The sequence below is a fragment of the Schistocerca americana genome, chromosome 4, assembly GCF_021461395.2.
Source record: "Schistocerca americana isolate TAMUIC-IGC-003095 chromosome 4, iqSchAmer2.1, whole genome shotgun sequence".
Taxonomy (NCBI): Eukaryota; Metazoa; Arthropoda; class Insecta; order Orthoptera; family Acrididae; genus Schistocerca; species Schistocerca americana.
This window is the reverse complement of record NC_060122.1, coordinates 360,575,315-360,599,265: the sequence shown is the minus strand read 5'-3', so window position 1 is coordinate 360,599,265 and position 23,951 is coordinate 360,575,315. Positions and strand designations below refer to the sequence as shown.

Genomic DNA, 23,951 nt, shown 5'->3' with positions numbered 1-23,951 from the left:
AATGAGGCACTTAAAGTAGTAAAGGTGTTTTGCTATTTGGGGAGCAAAATAACTGATGATGGTCGAAGTAGAGAGGATATAAAATGTAGGCTGGCAATGGCAAGGAAAGCGTTTCTGAAGAAGAGAAATTTGTTAACATCCAGTGTTGATTTAAGTGTCAGGAAGTCATTTCTGAAAGTATTCGTATGGAGTGTAGCCATGTATGGAAGTGAAACATGGACGATAAATAGTTTGGACAAAAAGAGAATAGAAGCTTTCGAAATGTGGTGCTACAGAAGAATGCAGAAGATTAGATGGGTAGATGACATAACTAATGAGGAAGTATTGAATAGGATTGGGGAGAAGAGAAGTTTGTGGCACAACTTGACCAGAAGAAAGGATCGGTTGGTAGGACATGTTCTGAGGCATCAAGGGATCACCAATTTAGTATTGGAGGGCAGCGTGGAGGGTAAAAATCGTAGAGGGAGACCAAGAGATGAATACACTAAGCAGATTCAGAAGGATGTAGGTTGCAGTAGGTACTGGAAGATGAAAAAGCTTGCACAGGATAGAGTAGCATGGAGAGCTGCATCAAACCAGTCTGAGGACTGAAGACCAGAACAACAACGAACATGAAAATATTTATTAGAGTGATAACGAAAAAAGTGGGGGCATGCGTAACTGAGGCACGAATAGTTTACCTATCTATTGCATGTGCGCCACTCTGTGCCACATGTCATGTCGTTATTGGTAAATGGAACGCCGCAACTACACACGGGACTAGAGATTAATCTCCGTTCTGTCTTGATACAGATAATATTCGCAACAGTGTGGCGAACAAGGAACTGAATTACAGATTCCCTAGAGATCTTGCGGTCGTGGAGACATCACAGTGGTACGTCCAGGACATTCTACAGCCCCCGTATATCTACCTTACTCGTATGGGACCTCTACCGCCATTGGTAGCACAAGACCTTATGTAACTAACAGTCCCCAACGAACGTGAGTTCGTAGAGCTCAATCGTTGACCTGCGAAATTTCAAGACACGGATTTGGTTGTAATTGAGCTTATGTCGAGCGTACCATGACAACACCTGATCCATAATTAGCAACCTGCCCCCACAATAAAACATTTCAAAACGCATCTCTAGACAGTCTGGGAGAGATTACTTACTGAATTGTGCACGGTGACTTGTGTATCGTTAAGTTGCCTGGAAGACAGTAAATAGAACTTTTTATTTCGCAACTGTTGTGACGTTAGCTGTTCATCTGATTGACGGCGATTGAATCCTTGTGAGTGATATGATTTTCATGTCCACCACAATAAGAATACGTAGCAGAGAAAGTGTCCTTTATAAGCAGCCACCGAAGGTCTGAAAACAGAGAGCTTGTCACACAGAAGGAACTATTAACGAATACTCACCACACAAAACGCGCGTTCACACGTTTCCCTCTTCCGTGTAATTCGGTCGTGTTCTAGCCAGTTCATGTTATCTGAAGTTTTCGGAATTTCAGGTACTCATCTATCTGATAAGTACTGCTACTTCACTATCTTTTAAATCTTCCTTCGAATCCTGATAAGGAATTCATTATCACGCCCGTCCGTGGAGAAGCGACATAGTCATTCTGCAGTTAACGAGTTTTCAAGTCCCATGATCATGTAAAGCGAGATCTTCCCATTACTGCAATAGTGAACCATGTTTAAATCTCTTCATCTGGGATACGTATTTAAAGTTTACATCCGAGGCATGGTGCGAATGTCTCTTCTTTTTTGTCTTCATGCGTAATAGGTCGCCAAACGTGGAAAGATTTATTACGTATGAGTGCTACGACTAATTACCGTTTGAATATCAGATATATGAAAAACTGTTCTGAAATTTCAGCACGTTAGCAATCAAGGCAAAGATTTTACCTAGAGCAGATTATTTCTGTAATTTAATGTAATATTCCAAGGTTGAATTTCCCTTGGATTTTTTTTTTTTTTTTTTTTTTTAGGTAGGCTGACGTGTTGTTTTATAGTATGGGACTGCAATGCGCAAACCATCAGAAGCCTGAGAGTCGCCCAACGGTTAGCGATAAGAATCACTTAGCCTAAATGAACAGAAAGTGAGAGATGAATAAATGGATACTAGAAATGAGAAGAGTAGGGAATTTCACAGTAAATAATAGGATGAGGCAAGCTGCCTTATAAAGTCTCTGAAAATAACCCAATCAAATTCTTGTTCGTAGTTGGATGAAGGTCCAAATCTATCTCGTTTTTATATCTATATATTTATTATCATCATCTAGGTTAGTCTGAAGATCCATATAGCTGAAGGACGCCACTTGATCCTCAATCATGTTGTCCAGTAGTTTTAAGTCAGACTGGATCTTTGCTCAACAGGCTATCAATATTGTCTTGGTTTCTCACTGTAACGCTTCACAAGTGATTCAAGTGGTGAAGTGGACATTGTTAGTCGTAATTTTCCTGCAGTATTCACACATCGTCCACCTTAAGTTATTTTTTGAACAATAAAATCTGTTTTACAGATACCCTGCTTGTCAAAAAGCTTACTTATCCTAGTTGCTTCTGTCTTCGTAACATCGATCATTCCTAAATACAATTTTCTGCAAATTGGCACTGACAATACGGCAACATTACATATTTCAATATTGTCTTTTTTATTTGTAACTGTCTAGGGAAAACTGAAGGTGTGTGTGGCAAATTCTTACCTCATTACGACGCAGGAACGGTCGTCTGTACACATGCATTAGTAAAATGGTGTTACAACAGAAGTTCCGAATTATTAATTACGATTTAAAAGTTATAGAGCGTATTTCCAATCCCAGTTATGTGTTCTGTTACTATTTACTTCGTGTGAGATTCCTTTCAAGCCAGACGGCAGCTGGCGAAACTATGTTACTAAGCGAATTTCCCGGAACCCCTTACCAATGACACGCTGTCTATCCAACGGCTTCCAGGTCCAACAAAAATTTGATTTCCAATATTTAGCCCAATTATTAATCGAATTTAAAAATTTAAAATGCTGATATGATCTGCTCATTAAGAGGAACATCTTATTTAAAAGTTTAAAACAGTAAGACACGTATTACAGTTAGAAACTGTCTTGAGGCAGTGCAACTGATGGCGTGCGAATACCCGGACTTCATTCATCCAGTGTTTGAGAATGAAAGAGCTAAGCGATTTCCAACAAATTTTACGTATAATTTCAAACACTTTCTAAACTTTTCTAGCTTACATGCATAACCATCTGAGCACCAGTGGTTTCTGTCTCAAGCCACCATTCTTTATTTGAAGTACTAGAGTCTTTGGCATGAAACCACCGATGCCGTTGCAAAACAAAGACATCCAGTTTTACACCGAGGTACTTCATTTGCGGTCGATACTCTGTAAGCCACCGTACGGTACGTGTTGGACAGTACTCTGTATCACTACTAGCCATTTCGCTTTCTGGTCCACTCGCAAATAGAGGGAGGGAAAAACGGCTGTCTGCTTGCTTCCGTATGAGCCCTAATATCTCGAATCTGATTTTCTTGGCCCTTACGCGCAATTTATGTTGGCGGCAGTAGAATCGTTCGTTAGTCACCTTGAAATGCCCGTTTCCTAAGTTTTCTCCACAGTGTTTCTCGAAAAGAACGTCGCCTCCCCTCCAGGAATTCCCGTTTGAGTTCCCGAAGCATCTCCGTAACACTTACTTGTTGGTCGATTTACCGGTAACAAACCAAGCACCCGCCTCTGAATTGCTTCGACGTCTTCCTTCAATCCGACTTGGTATGGATCCCAAATACTCGTATCAACGTCCCATATGTGGTCTCATTTACAGGCTAACCACTCTTTCCTAAAATTCTCCCAATAAACCTAAGTCGAACATTCGACTTCCCTACCAAAGTTCTCACATGCTCGTTCCATTTTATATCGCTTTGTAAAGTTACTCCCACATATTTAAACGTCTTGACTGTGTCAATCAGGACACTAGTAATACTGAATCCGAACGTTACTGGTTTGTTAGCTGCCAGTCATCACACCAACTAGAAATTTTGTCCAGGTCGTCTTGTATCTGGCTACAGTCACTCGATTTCGACACCTTACCGTACACCACAGCACCATCAGTAAACAACCGTAGATTGCTTCCCACTTTGCCCGCCGAATCAACTATGTATACAGGGTGTTACAAAAGGATACTTTCAGGAAACATTCCTCACACACAAAGAAAGAAAAGATGTTATGTGGACATGTGTCCGGAAACGCTTACTTGCCATGTTAGAGCTCATTTTATTACTTCTCTTCAAATCACATTAATCATGGAATGGAAACACACAGCAACTGAACGTACCAGCGTGACTTCAAACACTTTGTTACAGGAAATGTTCAAAATGTCCTCCGTTAGCGAGGATACATGCATCCACCCTCCGTCGCATGGAATCCCTGATGCAGCCCTGGAGAATGGCGTATTGTATCACAGCCGTCCACAATACGAGCACGAAGAGTCTCCGCATTTGGTACCGGGGTTGCGTAGACAAGAGCTTTCAAATGCCCCCATAAATGAAAGTCAAGAGGGTTGAGGTCAGGAGAGCGTGGAGGCCATGGTATTGGTCCGCCTCTACCAATCCATCGGTCACCGAATCTGTTGTTGAGAAGCGTACGAACACTTCGACTGAAATGTGCAGGAGCTCCATCGTGCATGAATCACATCTTGTGTCGTACTTGTAAAGGCACATGTTCTAGCAGCACAGGTAGAGTATCCCGTATGAAACCATGATAACGTGCTCCATTGAGCGTAGGTGGAAGAACATGGGGCCCAATCAAGACATCACCAACAATGTCTGCCCAAAAGTTCACAGAAAATCTGTGTCGATGACGTGACTGCACAATTGCGTGCGGATTCTCGTCAGCCCACACATGATGACTGTGAAAATTTACAATTTGATCACGTTGGAACGAAGCCTCATCCGTAAAGAGAACATTTGCACTGAAATGAGGATTGATACACTGTTGGATGAACCATTCGCAGAAGTGTACCCGTGGAGGCCAATCAGCTGCTGATAGTGCCTGCATACGCTGTACATGGTACGGAAACAACTAGTTCTCCCGTAGCACTCTCCATACAGTGACGTGGTCAACGTTACCTTATACAGCAGGAACTTCTCTGACGCTGACATTAGGGTTATCGTCAACTGCACGAAGAATTGCCTCGTCCATTGCAGGTGTCCTCGTCGTTCTACGTCTTCCCCAGTCGCGAGTCATAGGCTGAAATGTTCCGCGCTCCCTAAGACGCCGATCAACTGCTTCGAACGTCTTCCTGTCGGGACACCTTCGTTCTGGAAATCTGTCTCGATACAAACGTACCGCGCCACGGCTATTGCCCCGTGCTAATCCATACATCAAATGGGCATCTGCCAACTCCGCATTTGTAAACATTGCACTGACTGCAAAACCACGTTCGTGATGAACACTAACCTGTTGATGCTACGTACTGATGTGCTTGATGCTAGTACTGTAGAGCAATGAGTCGCATGTCAACACAAGCACCGAAGTCAACATTACCTTCCTTCAATTGGGCCAACTGGCGGTGAATCGAGGAAGTACAGTACATACTGACGAAACTAAAATGAGCTCTAACATGGAAATTAAGCGTTTTCGGACACATGTGCACATAACATCTTTTCTTTATTTGTGTGTGAGGAATGTTTCCTGAAAGTTTGGCCGTACCTTTTTGTAACACCCTGTATAGAGAACAACAGCGGTCCTATCACACTTCCCTGGAGCACTCCTGACTCTGAAGAACACTCGCCGTCGACGACACCATACTGGGTTCCATTACTTAAGAAGTCTTCGAGCCCGTCTCATATCTGTGAGCTTATCCTAAGTACTCGTACCTTCATTAGCAGCCTGCAATAGGGCACCGTGTCAAATGCTTTCCGGAAATCTAGAATATGGAATCTGCCTCTTGCCCTTCATCCACAGTTCGGAGTATGTCATGTAAGAAAATGGCAAGCTGAGTTTCGCAAGAGCGACGCTTTCTAAAACCATAGTGATTCTTGAACATAAGCTTTTCAGCCTCAAGAAAGTTTATTACATTCGAACTAAGAATACTTTGCAAGGATTCTGTAGGATACCGAAGTTAGGGATATTTGTCTGTAATTCTGCGGGTCAGTTCTTTTACCCTTCTTATATACTGGAGGTCATTGACAGCGAAAATAAGTATATCAGAAGTTATTGTAACATCAATTTGAGACTGTACTACTGGTTTTATGAGTAATTTCGCAATGAAACTATTGGGACAGCATGTTCTTTTGATATAAAGTTATTACATTTTAGGCTGATTTTTGTTGTTACTTAGGACTGTAATTTGTATTAGGCATTATGAGTTCATGGGAAATCCGATAAATGCGTTTGTGTTTAGGAAAAACGCGAAATTTCTGTCAAATATACCACACGAAATAATAGATGGCTGAAAACTGTATTCCTAGTGGTTCCAAAGAGGAACCACCTCCTTAAAACAACTGATTGTTTACTTTTTGTCCGACAGTTTCGTCTTCTATTCGTTGCTTACTACGGTAGTAAATGTTATTATTGAGAAAAAATTTACATTATATTCCAAAGTGAAATCGCCTCCTTAAAACGATATTGGTTGTTTCCTTTTTGGCAATTTCATCTGGTACTCGTTGTTTATTATGATAACAAAAACTAATTTTGTAAAGAAAGTTTAAATAGCTTTTTTTCATATTGTTTGGCTTCTAAGAGTTAACGTCAAACATTTAACACAATAACTCATTTGTAATCACACATTCAAAGCTGTTTTATACTTGGGAGTTCAATTCTTTAAAGAATCGGGGATGCTATTAGCTGGAGCAACAGTGGAAAGTTCCTTGTGGTGCTAGCGTGCATCTTGACCCAATCTATATCGGTGAAATTTCTTCTTCTGTCTATTGTGTGTATAAGTATAATTTATCATGTTGAGGATTATGATATTGTGCTTTTTTACAGTTGGGAGTACATGCTACAATATTTCATTCTAACCATTCAGCGAATGATGTATTCACAATTTTCTGTTTGCTTCCTTCCTTTGTTACACTTTTTCATACGCTATTGCCATTTTATCCTTTGGCGGTTCCGTTACAAATGTGTGTCTGAAGTCAAATTATCTCAATGGCATCTAAACAACCATCTTCAAGAGGCAAAAATTCGATTGTTACCTGTGGTTCGAAGAAACCTCACATGCTATTGACATACACACTAATGAAGTCAGTATCCCGAAGCACGACAGCTATGAGGTTGTCATTTTGACAGTGTACGTAATCAGACAAGAATGTTCTATTGTTTTCTTTTACATTATTTTAATGATATTTCTAACGTTAATAAACCACGAAGTATGACGGTAATGCCATTGCAAGATAAACTATCAGCTGTAAGTTGGTAAGACATAGGCGTGCTGCCCTTCAAGGAAAAGTGTAAACACCGCAGAGCGTGCAGTACTGTAACAAAGCAACATTAACGAGTTGTTAATACTCACGTGAGAGGTTGCAGGGCAGTGCTGGAGATACGACGAAGCATCCTCTCGGGACACGGTTTGACCCCGAGTTCTGCAACGGTAAAACAAACAATTTTATAGCCACTCTGTTACAGCATAAAAACTTTTAACATGAAGGCATTTTAAGGTAAGTCTTGCTCAATAACGATTTCACTTCAAAAATTAATCGTTTTTGCGCACCTTGCGATAACTCCTCAGAAAGTTTATATATTAGTGACGGTGTACTTAAACAGTTGAAACCCACTAACCAATAACGAAAATTTGTTTAATCTGCGTAGTAATAGTGTACTGGGCGTCGAGAAAGAAGAGTGTTACATTATGAGTTCTGAATTACGTACCATTAAATTGTGAATTGACTTAAAAGCCGTAAATAGTAAAAGACGATTACAATATAGAGCCAAATTTTCACAGTGGCAAGACCGCCGAAAACTGAAGAGACAAGTGAGCAAGTAATGCCAAATGGATAAATGAGACATCTAGAAGAAGAGTTGGAGGTATTTATATATGGAGAAAAGGGTAAAAGAAACAGACTAGATATATGAATAACCAAGCTGCTTATACAAAGATCATTAAATTGATTCAGAAGAAGGGCCACACCGATGCTGGCAACAGTGGGTACTGATCGATCATTCATTTAAAAATGGGGCGAAGTGCGGCGTCCGTGTGACTCAAAACAGTGGTTCTTTAATCTTCGACACCTATTTTTTGTAGAATGCAGACAGGAATCTTTGATTTAAAGTCCGTCGAGAACCAGGTTATTACAGACGGAGCACACGGTCGTAGGACGGTGGGTTAGGAAATCGACCGTAGCTATGAGATTTTGGGAAACGATGGAAGAACAGGAAAACCTAAATCTGGATGGCCATACAGGGGTTTGAACTCCACTTCTTCTGAATGACAGTACAGTGCCTCAACTACTGTGCTACCTCGTCCGGTATCCTATTGTGGAACATTCATCCTGTGTGATAACGGAAGCATCGCTTTTTGTATTTAAGTCAACTTATAACTGGAAAGAATAGAAACGATATTTATCTGCTTCCTTAGTACAAGTAGCTTTGGCGCGATCGGTCTCATTTAGGAGGGAGTCGATGAGTGCGCTAACTGCTGAAAAGTACCCGAATATCCCTCTATAATGTGGAATTAACCGCTAGACGTCACGACAGACTGTCCCGCCGGCATAAAAGCAGATGGGGTGTATCGAGTTGACAGTAGAGAAACAGCAACAGCAGAATGGGTCGGTCACGAGAGCTCAGTTACTTCGAACATGGTTTAGTCGTTGCATGACACCTGAGTAATAAAGTCACCAAGAACATTCCAGCCAGCGCTTCTAAAGCTGCACTAATCGACTGCTGGTAATGTGACTAACAAGGAGACGGCACGACCGTGGGGTCGGGGATTTGTCCGAAATTGTGTGTGGTGAAAGAGGACCCCTAACACCTCACGTTGTTAAAATATTAGGACGCACTACCCGGAAAATCCCGGGAAAAATCGATCCAAAGTTTCTTAGGTGCGTTATGAGTATGAAATGTTAGCCCACTGCTGAGCCGCCGTCTGGCCTAGATGGTTAGGGCTCGGACTCTTCCGCTAGAGGTCTCGGGTTCGATTCCTTCTCCAGCACTGTTTATTTTTCTTCGGACAACAACATAGCATCGCGAGAGATTTCTTAAGAAGATGTCGATGATATTAAATTATTTTCCGTCAACAGCTTTTCATACTACACGACTGCGTCCTTCAATCGTAATTTTGATCGATCACTATGAATGGATTCTTCAGGAATTTCTTCTCCTAATCCAGATGAGCCAGCAACTCCTGCAGTCGACATGTTTAACCTCGGATCGGAATAACACGTTGAAATTTGAAACAGGCACGTCTGTTAACGACGAAATCGAAAAACAAACTGCCGTTTGCTTCTCACGGTTCGCGCACAGTCCTATGCGCAGATGAACGTTATAATCCCAAGGGGACCCTTACAAAGCCCCTTTAAACCTTGAAACCCCATAAAACGAAATAGAACAACGAGCACGAATGTGAATGAAAAACTTTACGTTCTTGAGCTAAAATAATGTTTTAAAAATAATGTAGGTTTGAGAAACTTTTTGAATAATGATGGAATAACAAAAGAAGAACAGAAGAAAAAAAAGTGCCGGAGGAGGAATCGAACTCAAGACCTCTGGCGTAGGAGTCCGAGCCCTGTCCATCTAGGCCAAACGGCGGCTTAACAATGGACTAACATTTTATACTCATACCGCACCTAAGAAACTTTAGATCGATTTTTCTCGAGATTTTTCGGGTAGAGCGTCCTAATATTTTAACCACGTGAGGTGTTAGGGGTCCTCTTTAACCACACAAAATATCGGACAAATCCCAGACCCCACGGTCGTGCCGTCTCCTTGTAAGTGGAAATGCGAAAGAACACCCATAGCTAAACCAAGACCACGCAGACCTCATTTACTAAGTGACATGGATCGTGGACATTGCGAGTAGTGGTTGTAAAAAACAGCATGAAATAAGTGGAAGGAGCTACTAGCAGTCCAGCTAGCACAATAAATGTGCGTACAGAGTTAAGAAGAATGGGACACAGTGGTCGAACAGCTCCTCGTAAGCCAGGCAATTCTGTAGTCAATGCCAAGCGACGCTTGGGGCGATGTAAGGAGCGACGCCAATGGACAGTGAACGCCTGGAGACGAACGATGTGGAGAGATAAATCAAGCTATATCCTGTTGCAACCCGAGGAAAGGATTTAAGTTATATGAGTTTGGTGAATGCCTGGAGAACGTTCCCCGCCATCACGTGTAGTTTCCAACAGTGAAGTATGGTGATGTTACGCTATGGCGATGTTTTTCGTGTTTAAGGATGTAATTCCATTACCACGCTTAAGAAAATGCTAAACGGGAAAGAATATGAACACGTTTTACAGCATTGTGTTCTGTGTAAAGTAAGGAACAGTTCGGACATGACACTGTGCAGCAACGGTTTGTGCACAGCGACATTTCTGAAATGGTCTGGTCTGACGAAAATATCGGCCTGACCCCAAAGGAATGTTTCTGAGACGAGTCAGAACTATACCAAAGCAATTTGTAATGAAGTGAAATAGGCAAGTGATCTTTGAAATATATGACGACTTCAATAAGATATAGTTTAAGTCCATGGGATGATCACAGAAATTCTGTGTGGAAATAGATGGTAATATGTGCGGATTAAAATCTCTCAAAACATTCTATGATGAAGCAGCAAATTGCTTTATTTTCTGATTCGAGGGTATTGGAAACTTGAAGTCGCAACGTGCTTCACTTTTTGCTCAAAGTGATTGCCTGGTCGCAGTACCGTCCATACAAAAAAATTATTTAAATTACACAGCCTAACAAAGACTGAAGCATCCAGAAGAGAAGGACGGTTGTTAATGTAACTTCCTGCGGACATACTATTGGCAGATATGTCAATGCTTAAGAATTGAAATTATTTGTGACAGAAAGGCAAACCTACGTTTCTAGCATTTGTAGACTTAGAGAAAGCTTTTGACAATGTTGACTGGAATACTCTCTTTCAAACTCTGAAGGTGGCAGGGGTAAAATACAGGGAGCGAAAAGCTATTTACGATTTGTACAGAAACCAGATGGCAGTTATAAGAGTCGAGGAACATCAAAGGGAAGCAGTGGTTGGGGAAGGGAGTGAGACAGGGTTGTAGCCTCTCCCCGATGTTATTCGATCTCAATATTGAGCAAGCAGTGAAGGAAACAAAAGAAAAATTCGGAGTAGGTATTAAAATCCATGGAGAAGAAATAAAAACTTTAAGGCTCGCCGATGACACTGTAATTCTGTCAGAGACAGCAAAGGACTTGCAGGAGCAGTTGAAAGGAATGGATAGTGTCTTGAAGGGAGGATATAAGATGAACATCAACAAAAGCAAAACGAGGATAATGGAATGTAGACGAATTAAGTCGAGTGATGCTGAGGGAATTAGATTAGGAAATGAGACACTTAAAGTAGTAAAGGAGTTTTGCTATTTGAGGAGCAAAATAACTGGTGATGGTCGAAGTAGAGAGGATATAAAATGTAGACTGGCAATGGCAAGGAAAGCATTTCTGAAGAAGAGAAATTTGTTAACATCGAGTATAGATTTAAGTGTCAGGAAGTCGTTTCTGAAAGTATTTGTATGGAGTGTGGCCACGTATGGAAGAGAAACATGGACGATAAATTGTTTGGACAAGAAGAGAATAGAAGCTTTCGAAATTTGGTGCTACAGAAGAATGCTGAAGATTAGATGGGTAGATCACATAACTAATGAGGAGGTACTGAATAGAATTGGGGAGAAGACAAATTTGTGGCACAACTTGACTAGAAGAAGGGATCGGTTGGTAGGACATGTTCTGAGGCATCAAGGGATCACCAGTTTAGTATTGGAGGGCAGCGTGGAGGGTAAAAATCGTAGAGGGTGACCAAGAGATGAATACACTAAGCAGATTCAGAAGGATGTAGGCTGCAGTAGGTACTGGGAGATGAAGAAGTTTGCACAGGATAGAGTAGCATGGAGAGCTGCATCAAACCAGTCTCTGGACTGAAGAACACAACAACAACAACAACAACGTGACAGAAAGAGTGGCATTAGTCTTGTTCGTGTTTAGTGTTGTTACCACCCCTGCACGATACGGGCATGAACTGTATCACGTATTGAGTGATCACAGTGAAAAACACGGAGACGCTACGTACTCATGTGACAGAGCGTTACCAGCACCTGGCACGATTTTAAAGGCGTCTCATTGTGGGTTCCCAATTGCTTGGCTTGTCGAAGGGTGCAGTATCGAAATATGAGGGATATTCGGATACGGCAGTGGTATGACATTGGACTACATGCGAACGTGAAGACAGGCGTACTCATGGTCAAGGTTCTGGTCGACCACGTCTTACCACTACAAGTGACAATCCTCGTATGTGAGCCAAGCACATCATTACCTCTTTACATCCGAGAACAAGTAATGGACTCCCTCCAACATTCTGTATCACACTACAGCAGTGGTCGGAGACCAGCAACGATAGGACTACGAAATCACCGTCTCGTGCGTAGGCTGCCGTTAACACCACGACACTAACGGCTGCGTTTGGAGTGATGCCGTGACCGAGGAGCATAGACCGCTCATGAATGACGTCACAATGTGTTCAGTTATGAATTGCGGTTCTGCAGTACCTCGGATAATCATCGCCGATGAGTATGGCGGCGACCTGATGAAGGGTCCCACTCTCCCAATGTTTTGGAGTGCACAGTGGTGTATTCCTGGCGCCACTGTATGGGCGCAACTTCAGGTCACGGCTGGTAGTGTTTGAGGGAAATCAGACGGCACATTGATGCGTCACAGACATCCTGCGCCCTTACGTGTTACCTCTCACGCGATGCCATTTTTCAACGGGACAATCCTCGTCCACGCATAGCACTTGTCTCGATGAAGTGTGTGCGTGACTTGAGCTACTCCCGTGGGCAGCAAGATGCCCAGACCAACTCGGACACCAGGTCAAAAAAAATGGGTGTGAAATCTTATGGGACGTAACTGCTAAGGTCATCAGTCCTTAAGCTTACACACTACTTAACCTAAATTATCCTAAGGACAAACACACACACCCATGCCCGAGGGAGGACTCGAACCTCCGCCGGGATCAGCCGCACCGTCCATGACTGCAGCGCCCCAGACCGCTCGACTAATCCCGCGCGGCGGACACCAGCTCCACTCAGTGTCAGTGTCTAGGGTATCAATGACCAGTTACATCATCAGTTGTGGGCCAGCTGGCCTCAGCAGAGGATACAAAAGCTTAACGGCACCTTTCCCAACTGAATCAATGCGTTTATTTAGGTCAGAGTGGGTGCAACGTCGTACTGATAAGTGGGCTCACACTGCGAAGTTAGTTGTAAAATTGACTTGATTTTGTAATCACCAAAATAGCATCACATACCCTTCACAACCCGTGAACTTTCATTTCGCTTCCTCCTCCCTTTCCGAGTGCTTCGCTTTTTTATCAGGTAGTGTAATGCTGATGTCGAGTGGCACTGTCATCTTGTGGAGTGACTGAGAAAGTTTCTGTGGTGGAAATGTATCTCTATTGTGGGCATTAAGTGCCGTTGCTTAGTGTGAAATGGGGACCCGCAAGTTCCTAAGACGCACATTAAAACAAACATTTGATCAGGCGGCAGACTGGTATGGAAGTAGTAATTATGACTGCAATAAGAACGAAGTGGAAGTTGGCAGGACATGTAGCAGGCAAATGGATGGTAAACAGACCAACAACGTATTTTAATTTTTTTTAAAAAGCTTAGAAAAGCCTAAGACGATGATCTAATGTCAGGTCGCTGGACGACACTATCCAGAAAACATGCACGAGCAACGTGGACGCCTTTAAGCAAAGAAGCTTACAGGATACATTTATCCAGTACCGGATACCAAATGACTCAAGATGATGATCTAGGCGTATACCTCACATATGGGTGCGCGCGTGGCCGTGTGTCATGGCTCTCAACACTGCATTTCACTTAAAAGTTTCAGTTTCAATCGAGAAAACACCATTCTGTGCAAACTCTGAGTGCAGCAATACCGTTTGGCTTACCTAAATAGTTCCTCCTCTTGCACGTACCGTAGTTTTTGCCAAATTCCTGTTAATTATGAAGATACTCAAAGTGTTAGTATGAAAGCTTTGTTCATAGTTAATCGTTGAGAATTTGAACTTCTTACTGACTACGTATATCGTAGATTGATAACAAAACAACGCAATTCAAACATCTTAATACGGAATCTGATGACAAATTTGAAAAAAAGTGTTCAAATTACGTTGTCTACCAGTCGTCAAAACTTATCACGATGGAATAGCATGATCAACTGTTGTTTTGCGCTATCTAGATTACATCGAAACGATGCTCTGTGTTAAAGAGACGAGAGTAATTCAACTGAAATCTTGCTTAGATGCAAAAGGCCTCAGTTTAAAGCTGCGGGAGTGAGTTCCATGACGCACCAGCTAACGATGGTACAAGGCCAGCCAGTGGAAACGGCCTCTGGGCAGCGGCACACAGAGACCCGACAGAAGCAGAACTGTCGGGGCGGTCAAGGACTGGCTCGCCCTGGTACATCTGCTTTCAGTTAGTGGGTCGCCGCAGCGTACTAGAGGTCGCAACGAAAACAACACAGAACGCATTAATACACCAGAAACTGTCAAACCGAACGTCCTATTCAGAAAATAGATCCTCTTCTATCGTATATCGTCAGCTTAATACGTCAAGCGCTCAAGCTGTGATTAAAAAGCCAATGGTTCCAGTCCTTTAATCTTTGTTTTACACTGGAATGAGCCACTACGGATTACGTGTTAGCAGTCTAAATTATTTTCCATGTTAAGGCCTAGCTGTACTGTTAGTTTTGACATCATGCCAGTATCTCTTCACACCTCAGTGAAGAACTATCTTTCCTCACACAGAGGTTTTCTCTGTCTTCTGGACTGTCATTCCTCTCTGAATCCTTGGTAGTTGTGTTCCATCTTTTGAATTTATACTTATTCCTGACTTGGTCTTCTGGAATATCAACTTTATGAATTTCGAAACCACCAAGATTTTGTTTTATTTGAAGTTATAAAGTTCTAGATCGCCTTTGTTAGGCGATCGTTGCTCATACTGTACATGTACCCAAAGAAATGCACTGCCTTTTTTTTTTATAAACGATGACGTTCTTGGTTCTCTCTTTATGAAAGATTTTTCATACCTTAATCGAAATATGTACATCACTCCATGTATTGCCCACTTTTCTTTTCTCATTATCATGCGTTTCTTTTTTAACAACCGGATGACTGGCCGCTTTGTGCTCTTCGTTAAGGTCTCTGGTAGACATCCTCCTCCTGCTGTTTCATGGTCTCAACATCGCTGCAACAGTAAGTGCATCGTCAAATTTTGTGAATATGTAGTCACTTACTCACCTTCGTATTACGAAACACAAATTAATGAGGTTTTCGTGTTTCAGTTTCTGCGCACGGTAATCAATGTCAGACTTTGGCAGTTAACAAATATAAAACAATAAAATGCGCGTGTGTATTTTAACCGTATTTGTATTTTTGTTTCTCCACTTCGAGGAGTATTAATTTCCCATTTTTCATGGTTGCTTTCGCTACTGCCTAAAAGGGTTTTCTCAGTCGTTCTGATTTTTTTTGTTTGCATTTCAGAGTTTTAATTTTCAGTGAAAAATGACGTTTGGTGTATGAAGCCACATATTTCTTGTGAATATCCTTGGTTTAATTATAAGGAGGATGTAATATCAGATCCTCGAATCAAAATAGTGGCATTCAAATTCATATTAATAATACAGAAGTATGGACTTAGCATATACCAATGAAATATGCTTACCATTTCGGTATCAAAGTAATGTACCTAAAGATATTGCATGGATAGCTACCAATCGTTTAACATAATTGTAAGGTCTGCGTAATTCCTGTGAAATTTAGTTTTTGGGGTGCTATACGTTTTCAAACTCATGGAATCAGTCACATAAAAAACGCCTGCCAGCCGTGGTGGCCGAGCGGTTCTAGGCGCTTCAGTCCGGAAGCGCGCGACGGCTACGGTCGTAGGTTCGAATCCTGCCTCGGGCATGGATGTGTGTGATGTCCTTAGGTTAGTTAGGTTTAAGTAGTTCTAAGTTCTAGGGGACTGATGATCTCAGATGTTAAGTCCCATGGTGCTCAGAGCCATTTGAACCAAAAAACGCCAATTTTAGAATCTTGTCTTCTCTAGGATGATTTTTTCCCACACTCATGTGTGAAAGTAAATGTAATTTATTTCCTATTCTTCCTTAAACAAGAGACTGCAATAATAAGCAGCGGTGGAAGCAAACTGATTCTTCCATCACTTCTTAGTATTTCGGTTTCATATTTAAGGATTATTGTTTTTTCTTCCACTCATGAGTATCTGAGGAAAAAAGTAAAATCTCGTTTACACTACTCCCCACTTTCGTTACACAGGTGACATTGTCCGTGCCCGTTAGTAGGAAAATAAGGGTAGGTATTTTCTACTTCATAAAGCCTGCTACCAGTTAGCGTCCCATCAACAACTTGAAGACGACTATTTGTCACAAGCGTACAATTGTTTCGACAGCGGAATGGGGGCACGAAACAAGCTGGTTTCCGTATCTAAGCGGCATTTCACGCCAGTTGCAGTGGAATCGGCGGCGCCAGGTACTAGCAGATACACTCGGCTGGACACAAGGACGCAGCAGCCGGTGTAGAAATAGACTTCCTGCAGCTGGCGGTGCGCAACGCTCAAGACAACAAACCGACTGCTCCCAACAAGTGCGACACGTGGCGTCATAACTTCAAAATTCGCATCTTATCTGCACGACCGCAATGTAACCTACTCTCAGCGGCCCGATCGCTCAGTAAAAACGTACGATGAACTGAATCTTGCGTAGTTCTTTGTAGGAAACCAGCCAGCGGTACCTTTGGGTGGCCTGGTGTGCCTGACGTTCCACCTTGTTTAGACAAGCGGTCAGCCTGTAGGTTGACGCGGATGCCAGTGTGGCCTTTGATTAATACAATTTCTTTCTGCTAATTTTGCATACTACTGACTTGTTGGATAATTTCACAGCCAACGGGGTTGTTGCGTTGTTGTGTATGATTTTATGTCCTGTTTAATCACCACCGAGAATCTTACAAAAATTGCTAAATCAGCATTCATTGGGATCTGGTTTAGTTTACAAGTTTTCTTCAGGAACAAGTTCACGCACCAAGATCCTAAAGCGGACGGCTGGCCACCGATAGGGCAAATTAGACTGCCGGGGGGGTGGGGGGGTGGGGAGGGGGGGGCATGAATGAAGTAGAATGCAGTTGCTCCCTGCGTCCAAAGCAAAGTTGCTGAATTCGTATATATTGCCGGCCGAAGTGGCCGTGCGGTTAAAGGCGCTGCAGTCTGGAACCGCAGGACCGCAACGGTCGCAGGTTCGAATCCTGCCTCGGGCTTGGATGTTTGTGATGTCCTTGGGTTAGTTAGGTTTAACTAGTTCTAAGTTCTAGGGGACTAATGACCTCAGCGGTTGAGTCCCATAGTGCTCAGAGCCATTTGAACCATTTTTTTCGTATATATTCGTCACTGAGCAACGAATACGCCACAAGACTCTTAATTACCGTTTCGTTAGTACTAGAAACGCTTCGTTACACGCACGTTTTGTTCCTCGCGCAGTTACTGCCCACTTGCCGGTTTTCAAATTCCTCCAGTTTCTTATTCTCAGCGGACCAAGTAAGCAATGATGCGGAGCACCGAATACATTTTGTCACTCGCTGCGTTTACTTTCCAGAATGTAGTTTGTGTCCAGGTTGGGCAGAGTCGGCCTTATTCGTAAGCCTCTATTTTCTACCTCCCATACACGTTACACTGCCAGGAGTTTAAACGGCGTGAGCGAGTAACAGTGAGTTACTTGCGTGTGAACTGAAAATCTCCGAAGTCAATTACGAGGGCAGTTCAATAAGTAATGCAACACATTTTTTTTTTCTCGGCCAATTTTGGTTGAAAAAACCGGAAATTTCTTGTGGAATATTTTCAAACATTCCCGCTTCGTCTCGTATAGTTTCATTGACTTCCGACAGGTGGCAGCGCTGTACGGAGCTGTTAAAAATGGCGTCTGTAACGGATGTGCGTTGCAAACAACGGGCAGTGATCGAGTTTCTTTTGGCGGAAAACCAGGGCATCTCAGATATTCATAGGCGCTTGCAGAATGTCTACGGTGATCTGGCAGTGGACAAAAGCACGGTGAGTCGCTGGGCAAAGCATGTGTCATCATCGCCGCAAGGTCAAGCAAGACTGTCTGATCTCCCGCGTGCGGGCCGGCCGTGCACAGCTGTGACTCCTGCAATGGCGGAGCGTGCGAACACACTCGTTCGAGATGATCGACCGATCACCATCAAACAACTCAGTGCTCAACTTGACATCTCTGTTGGTAGTGCTGTCACAATTGTTCACCAGTTGGGATATTCAAAGGTTTGTTCCCGCTGGGTCCCTCGTTGTCTAACCGAACATCATAAAGAGCAAAGGAGAACCATCTGTGCGGAATTGCTTGCTCGTCATGTGGCTGAGGGTGACAATTTCTTGTGAAAGATTGTTACAGGCGATGAAACATGGGTTCATCACTTCGAACCTGAAACAAAACGGCAATCAATGGAGTGGCGCCACACCCACTCCCCTACCAAGAAAACGTTTAAAGCCATACCCTCAGCCGGTAAAGTCATGGTTACAGTCTTCTGGGACGCTGAAGGGGTTATTCTGTTCGATGTCCTTCCCCATGGTCAAACGATCAACTCTGAAGTGTATTGTGCTAGACTTCAGAAATTGAAGAAACGACTTCAGCGTGTTCGTAGGCACAAAAATCTGAACGAACTTCTCCTTCTTCATGACAACGCAAGACCTCACACAAGGCTTCGCACCCGAGAGGAGCTCACAAAACTTCAGTGGACTGTTCTTCCTCATGCACCCTACAGCCCCGATCTCGCACCGTCGGATTTCCATATGTTTGGCCCAATGAAGGACGCAATCCGTGGGAGGCACTACGCGGATGATGAAGTTATTGATGCAGTACGACGTTGGTTCCGACATCGACCAGTGGAATGGTACCGTGCAGGCATACGGACCCTCATTTCAAGGTGGCGTAAGGCCGTAGCATTGAATGGAGATTACGTTGAAAAATAGTGTTGTGTAGCTAAAAGATTGGGTAATAACCTGGTGTATTTCAATGCTGAATAAAACAACCCCTGTTTCAGAAAAAAAATGTGTTGCATTACTTATTGAACTGCCCTCGTAGTTTCACTTACCATGTTTCTTACGAAGTATTCGTTTCGATTGTAAAATTAACTAAAGATCTGAGCCTAATGAAAAGATTAGTTCTGTTTTAAAACGGCCTGTTTTTTTGTTCATAAGAGTTCACATTCATTATAATTTAGTACATCATGTACAGGAAAGCCGGCCGGTGTGGCCGAGCGATTCTAGGCGCTTCAGTCTGGAACTGCGCGACCGCTACGGTCGCAGGTTCGAATCCTGCCTCGGGCATGGATGTGTGTGATGTCCTTATGTTACTTAGGTTTAAGTAGTACTAAGTTCTAGGGGACTGATGACCTCAGAAGTTAAGGCCCACAGTGCTCAGAGTCATTTGAACCATTTTTTTGTAGAGGAAAAGAAGGAAAAGAGTTAATTCTTTTTAATGGCCGAGAAATGAAGTAATGATTAATGTGTCGATAGTCATACTCAAGTCAGAGGAGAGTCTACAACAAATTAAAAAAAAAGAAAAACATTTACACGTAAAAACATTCAGCAACGAAAGTAATCAGTAAAGAGTACTTTGTAACGGACGTGTGTCTCGACAAGACCGAATAAACATAGTAAAAAAAAATTAGTCGTTACTTTTACATTCCGAATCCTAACAAGGTCCTGTATACAGACTTGTTTAAATTGGCATGCGTGTACCGTTTTTAACAAGAAAGCTTCCCAACATCAGAACATGTAAAGGCCGTTTCTGAGAAACTGCCCTGATCTTTCGCAACGTAACAGCTGTTTCTATGTCATTTCACGATCTGCCAATGTATATTGAAAAGTATAATTATGATTTGTGGCTTACTGACACGAAGAAACAGCTCACAGTGTAAATATTCAGAGTTACGGTGTCCAGCTATATGTACCGTTTGAATAGGAAAGGTTTCCCAACACTGTAAAACGTAAATGTAATTTCTGGTAAACAGCACTGATCTACAATCTGGTCCGTTATTTAAATCAATAGGGCAAGTTGAAAATTTGTGCCGGACCGGGATTGCAAACAGGGTCTCCTGCTTACTAGGCAGATGCGCTGACCACTGCGCCATCCGGACACAGTGGTCACCACAATCACACGGACTACCCTAGCACGCCTCTTGCAGACCAAAATTCTCAATTTATACCATATACTGCTGATGTATGCCCCCGTTCATTATCCTCATTACTCGCGGCATCTCGCTGATTCTCGTAAGAGTTCGAGATTGGAGTGCATTGCACTGAAGGGATCATACGCCATCATCGCCTAAATTATGTCTTATTTAAATCTTGCTGCTGGAGAAGCATGGCTGCTGTGGTAGTATACGGTTTGTTTACGCTAATTTCTTTTAAATTATCACAGAAATTTCTTTAGAATTTCGTTGTCTATCCTGCAGATTTGAATTTCGCTTGTAAAAACAATGTTTTGCGACCTAATGTTGGCTAGCTTTTTCTGCTTCCAAGAATTCAAGAGGATCAGTTAAAAGCTACGGATACTTACTGTAGCAACAATTAGGCTTGCTGCATTAACACTAAGCCGTCCGGTGACACCACAGTGGTGTCGTGCGCGATATAGCGATCAACGGCCGGCGACACCACAGTGGTGTTGGCTGCACAGTATCGGTCAGTGGCCGGTGACACCACAGTGGTGTCGTGAGCATATTCTCACCCTGTGGCCGGGCGGCAGCATTTTAATATCTTTTGCATTATGTTGGTTGGTGTTATGTTTAGGTCACAATAAGTTACACATGCCAAAAAGCTTTTTGTAAGTACTTGTGCCCGCCCTTTCATCATGGCAGACGAAAGAGACAAAAGGATTATTTACGATGAATGCGCGGACATCTTGTCTGACGTTCAAGACGACTTGGCCGATTGGGAAGAAGACATATTGGATATCAACAAAATGAAAGTGAAGCAGAATCGTAGGAAGACAGTGTCAACTGATTCGGCTGAATCAGACGAAGAAGGCAGTGCACAGTGGTCAGACTTTGATTTACCGAGAACCAATAATAAATTTGAAGGATCCCCGGGTCCAAACATATTTCCCAAAGATACACAGAGCGTCGAGGATATTGTAGAATTATACATTGGGAACGATCTATTTGAATAAATTAGCAACGAAACCAACAAGTACTACAGTCAAAATTGCAATAGAAGGAAACCGGATTTAAAAAATGCCAAATTTGTCAACGTTACGTGACCCGAACTTAGAAAATGGTTTTGGCTTGCTATCCTTAAGGGAACTGTAAAAAAGCAAGGATCGATGATTATTGGTCAACGAATCCGTTGATACACACACCGATATTTCGCAAAACGATGTCCCGCGACCGATTCAGACAAATATTATCATTTTTACATTTTTCCGACAGCAACAATAAACCGAATAATGCCGACCGGCTTGTCAAAGTGCAATTCGTAATTGATTATTTTTCCGAAAAGTTTAAATAAACGTTTAATCCAAGTCAAAACATCTCAATTGATGAAGGAATAATACCGTGGCGTGGTCGATTAAATTTTGAAGTTTACAATCCGTCGAAAATTACGAAATACGGCATACTCATTCGAATGCTGTGTGATTCGATTACGGGATATATTTCTTCATTCAAGATTTGGCTCAAATGGCTCTAAGCACTACCGGACTTAACATCGGAGGTCATCAGTCCCCTAGACTTAGAACTACTTAAACCTAAGGACATCACACACACCCATGCCCGAGGCAGGATTCGAGCTTGCGACCGTAGCAGCCGTGTGGTTCATTCAAGATTTATTCCCGCGCTGGACAGCCTTTAGCAAAAATAGTGATGGAATTATTGACACCCTCTTATGGAAAGTGGCATCACCTTTACATGGATAATTATTATAACAGTGTAGAGCTTGCAGAAAAGTTACTTGAAAAGAAAATTCGAGTTTGTGGGACGATACGGCAAAATAGAGGATTTCCGGAAAATTAAAGCGCGCAAAAGTCAATGTGTTTGAAGCTTATCATCAACGGAAAGGCGACAAGCGGCCGGCAACAAGCAATGTTGTTCTTGTGGTCTTCAGTCCTGAGACTGGTTTGATGTAGCTCTCCATGCTACTCTATCCTGTGCAAGCTTCTTCATCTCCCAGTACCTACTACAAACTACATCGTTCTGAATCTGCTTAGTGTATTCATCTCATGGTCTCCCTCTACGATTTTTACCCTCCACGCTGCCCTCCAGTACCAAATTAGTGATCCCTTGATGCCTCAGAACATGTCCTACCAACCGATCCCTTCTTCTAGTCAAGTTGTGCCACAAACTCCTCTTCTCCCCAATTCTATTCAATACCTCCTCATTAGTTATGTGATCTACCCATCTAATCTTCAGCATTCTTCTGCCACAAGCAAAGTAATCCGAATTAGCGCTGCCGGCGCCAAGCGAATAAATTTGTACGAGAGGTGCGGACGGCAAAGTGTTAATAAGAGCTACGAAGCTATCGCTTTCGCCGTTAATGAATGTTACTATTACAAAAACTAAAGACGTTAGAAATTCTATCTTTATCGGCACGTTATGATTACTTTACAAAAAAAAAAAAAAAAAAAAAAAAATACTTCGAAACGTTCAGTTTGAAGCTTGTGATTTATTTTAGCATTGCATGGGGTACCTAAGTTCATTTCCTTAATAAAGATGGCTGAATACACTGTAGTGGTCAGTGTATTAGTGGCAGTGCATTATGCCCAATGAGGTCGCCATTGGCAAGTTGGCCTTACTTCCGCTATACAGAGCTTTAAGTCCAACGAGGCTACAATGAGATCTACCGGACTTCCATGGAACTACCTGCGCATTGCAATTCCTGCGAATATTAAAATCTGATGCAGAAGTCTACCAGAGACCACCTCGACTAGTAGCAAAGGAAGCTGACATCCCAGCGCAGTGTGTAGTCGGGGCGACGGTAAAGGCATTTTCCACTTAACGGCCGCACCCATCAACCACAGCGCGAAGTGTCTCCCACGTACCAGCAGAGGCGGCAGTGGGACGCGCCGAGTTGGGCTCGCGGTGGCGAGGGCGGCGGTTTGACACCCGACACCGGCAGGCCACGGCGCGCTGCACCTGTTGCCGGAGCCAGGGCGCAGCCACAAAGACCGACCACGTCACGTTACGCGACCGCACCGCGGACCTTGCGAAACAATCGCGCCTTCACTCTCTCCAGTATAAATATCGTACGTGACCGCAGACCACTACACAACATTACTCATCGCCTGGCAAACGGCCTGGTTTTGTGACAACCGATTCTTATCGTCAAGGCTGTGCTTTATCTTCCAACAAACTCGTTCCTAGCTAAAGAGAACGACGGCGGAAAACTCTCGTATGCGGGTATTGAAGGAAAAAGTTGAACTCCGTTGTCAATTATAGTACGCTGGCGATCTAACCGACGATAAATAATACTGTTTGCGCTTCTCGTTTAAATCGTTTTTCAACTTGATCAGTTTCAAACATCGTTTGATGTGGCTGTTCAAATGAATCGTGCAGCGTACGAACACAAACTTATCTCTCTGCCGCGGGAATGCTGATTAAGTTCAAGCACTCTCAAGCCAGAAAATATTTTACGACGATCAACATTTATAGGGCTTCCAAACTTATGGTGGCATCATTCTCTTTTTCTAAAAGTCACAGACAGCTTCAGTCGATTCGGGATAAAGTGCT

General features: G+C 42.8%; 1 protein-coding gene across 2 annotated transcripts in view; it reads right to left on the bottom strand.

The window, feature by feature from the left end:
• The window catches only part of LOC124613085 (F-actin-monooxygenase Mical), a 555,995-nt gene that overhangs the window by 426,552 nt on the left and 105,492 nt on the right, over positions 1-23,951 (bottom strand). For both annotated transcript variants that reach the window (XM_047141672.1, XM_047141673.1), the window contains exon 2: positions 7,494-7,563. The gene's annotated coding sequence lies outside the window, so the exon portion shown is untranslated. The remainder of the gene's footprint in view (positions 1-7,493; positions 7,564-23,951) is intronic.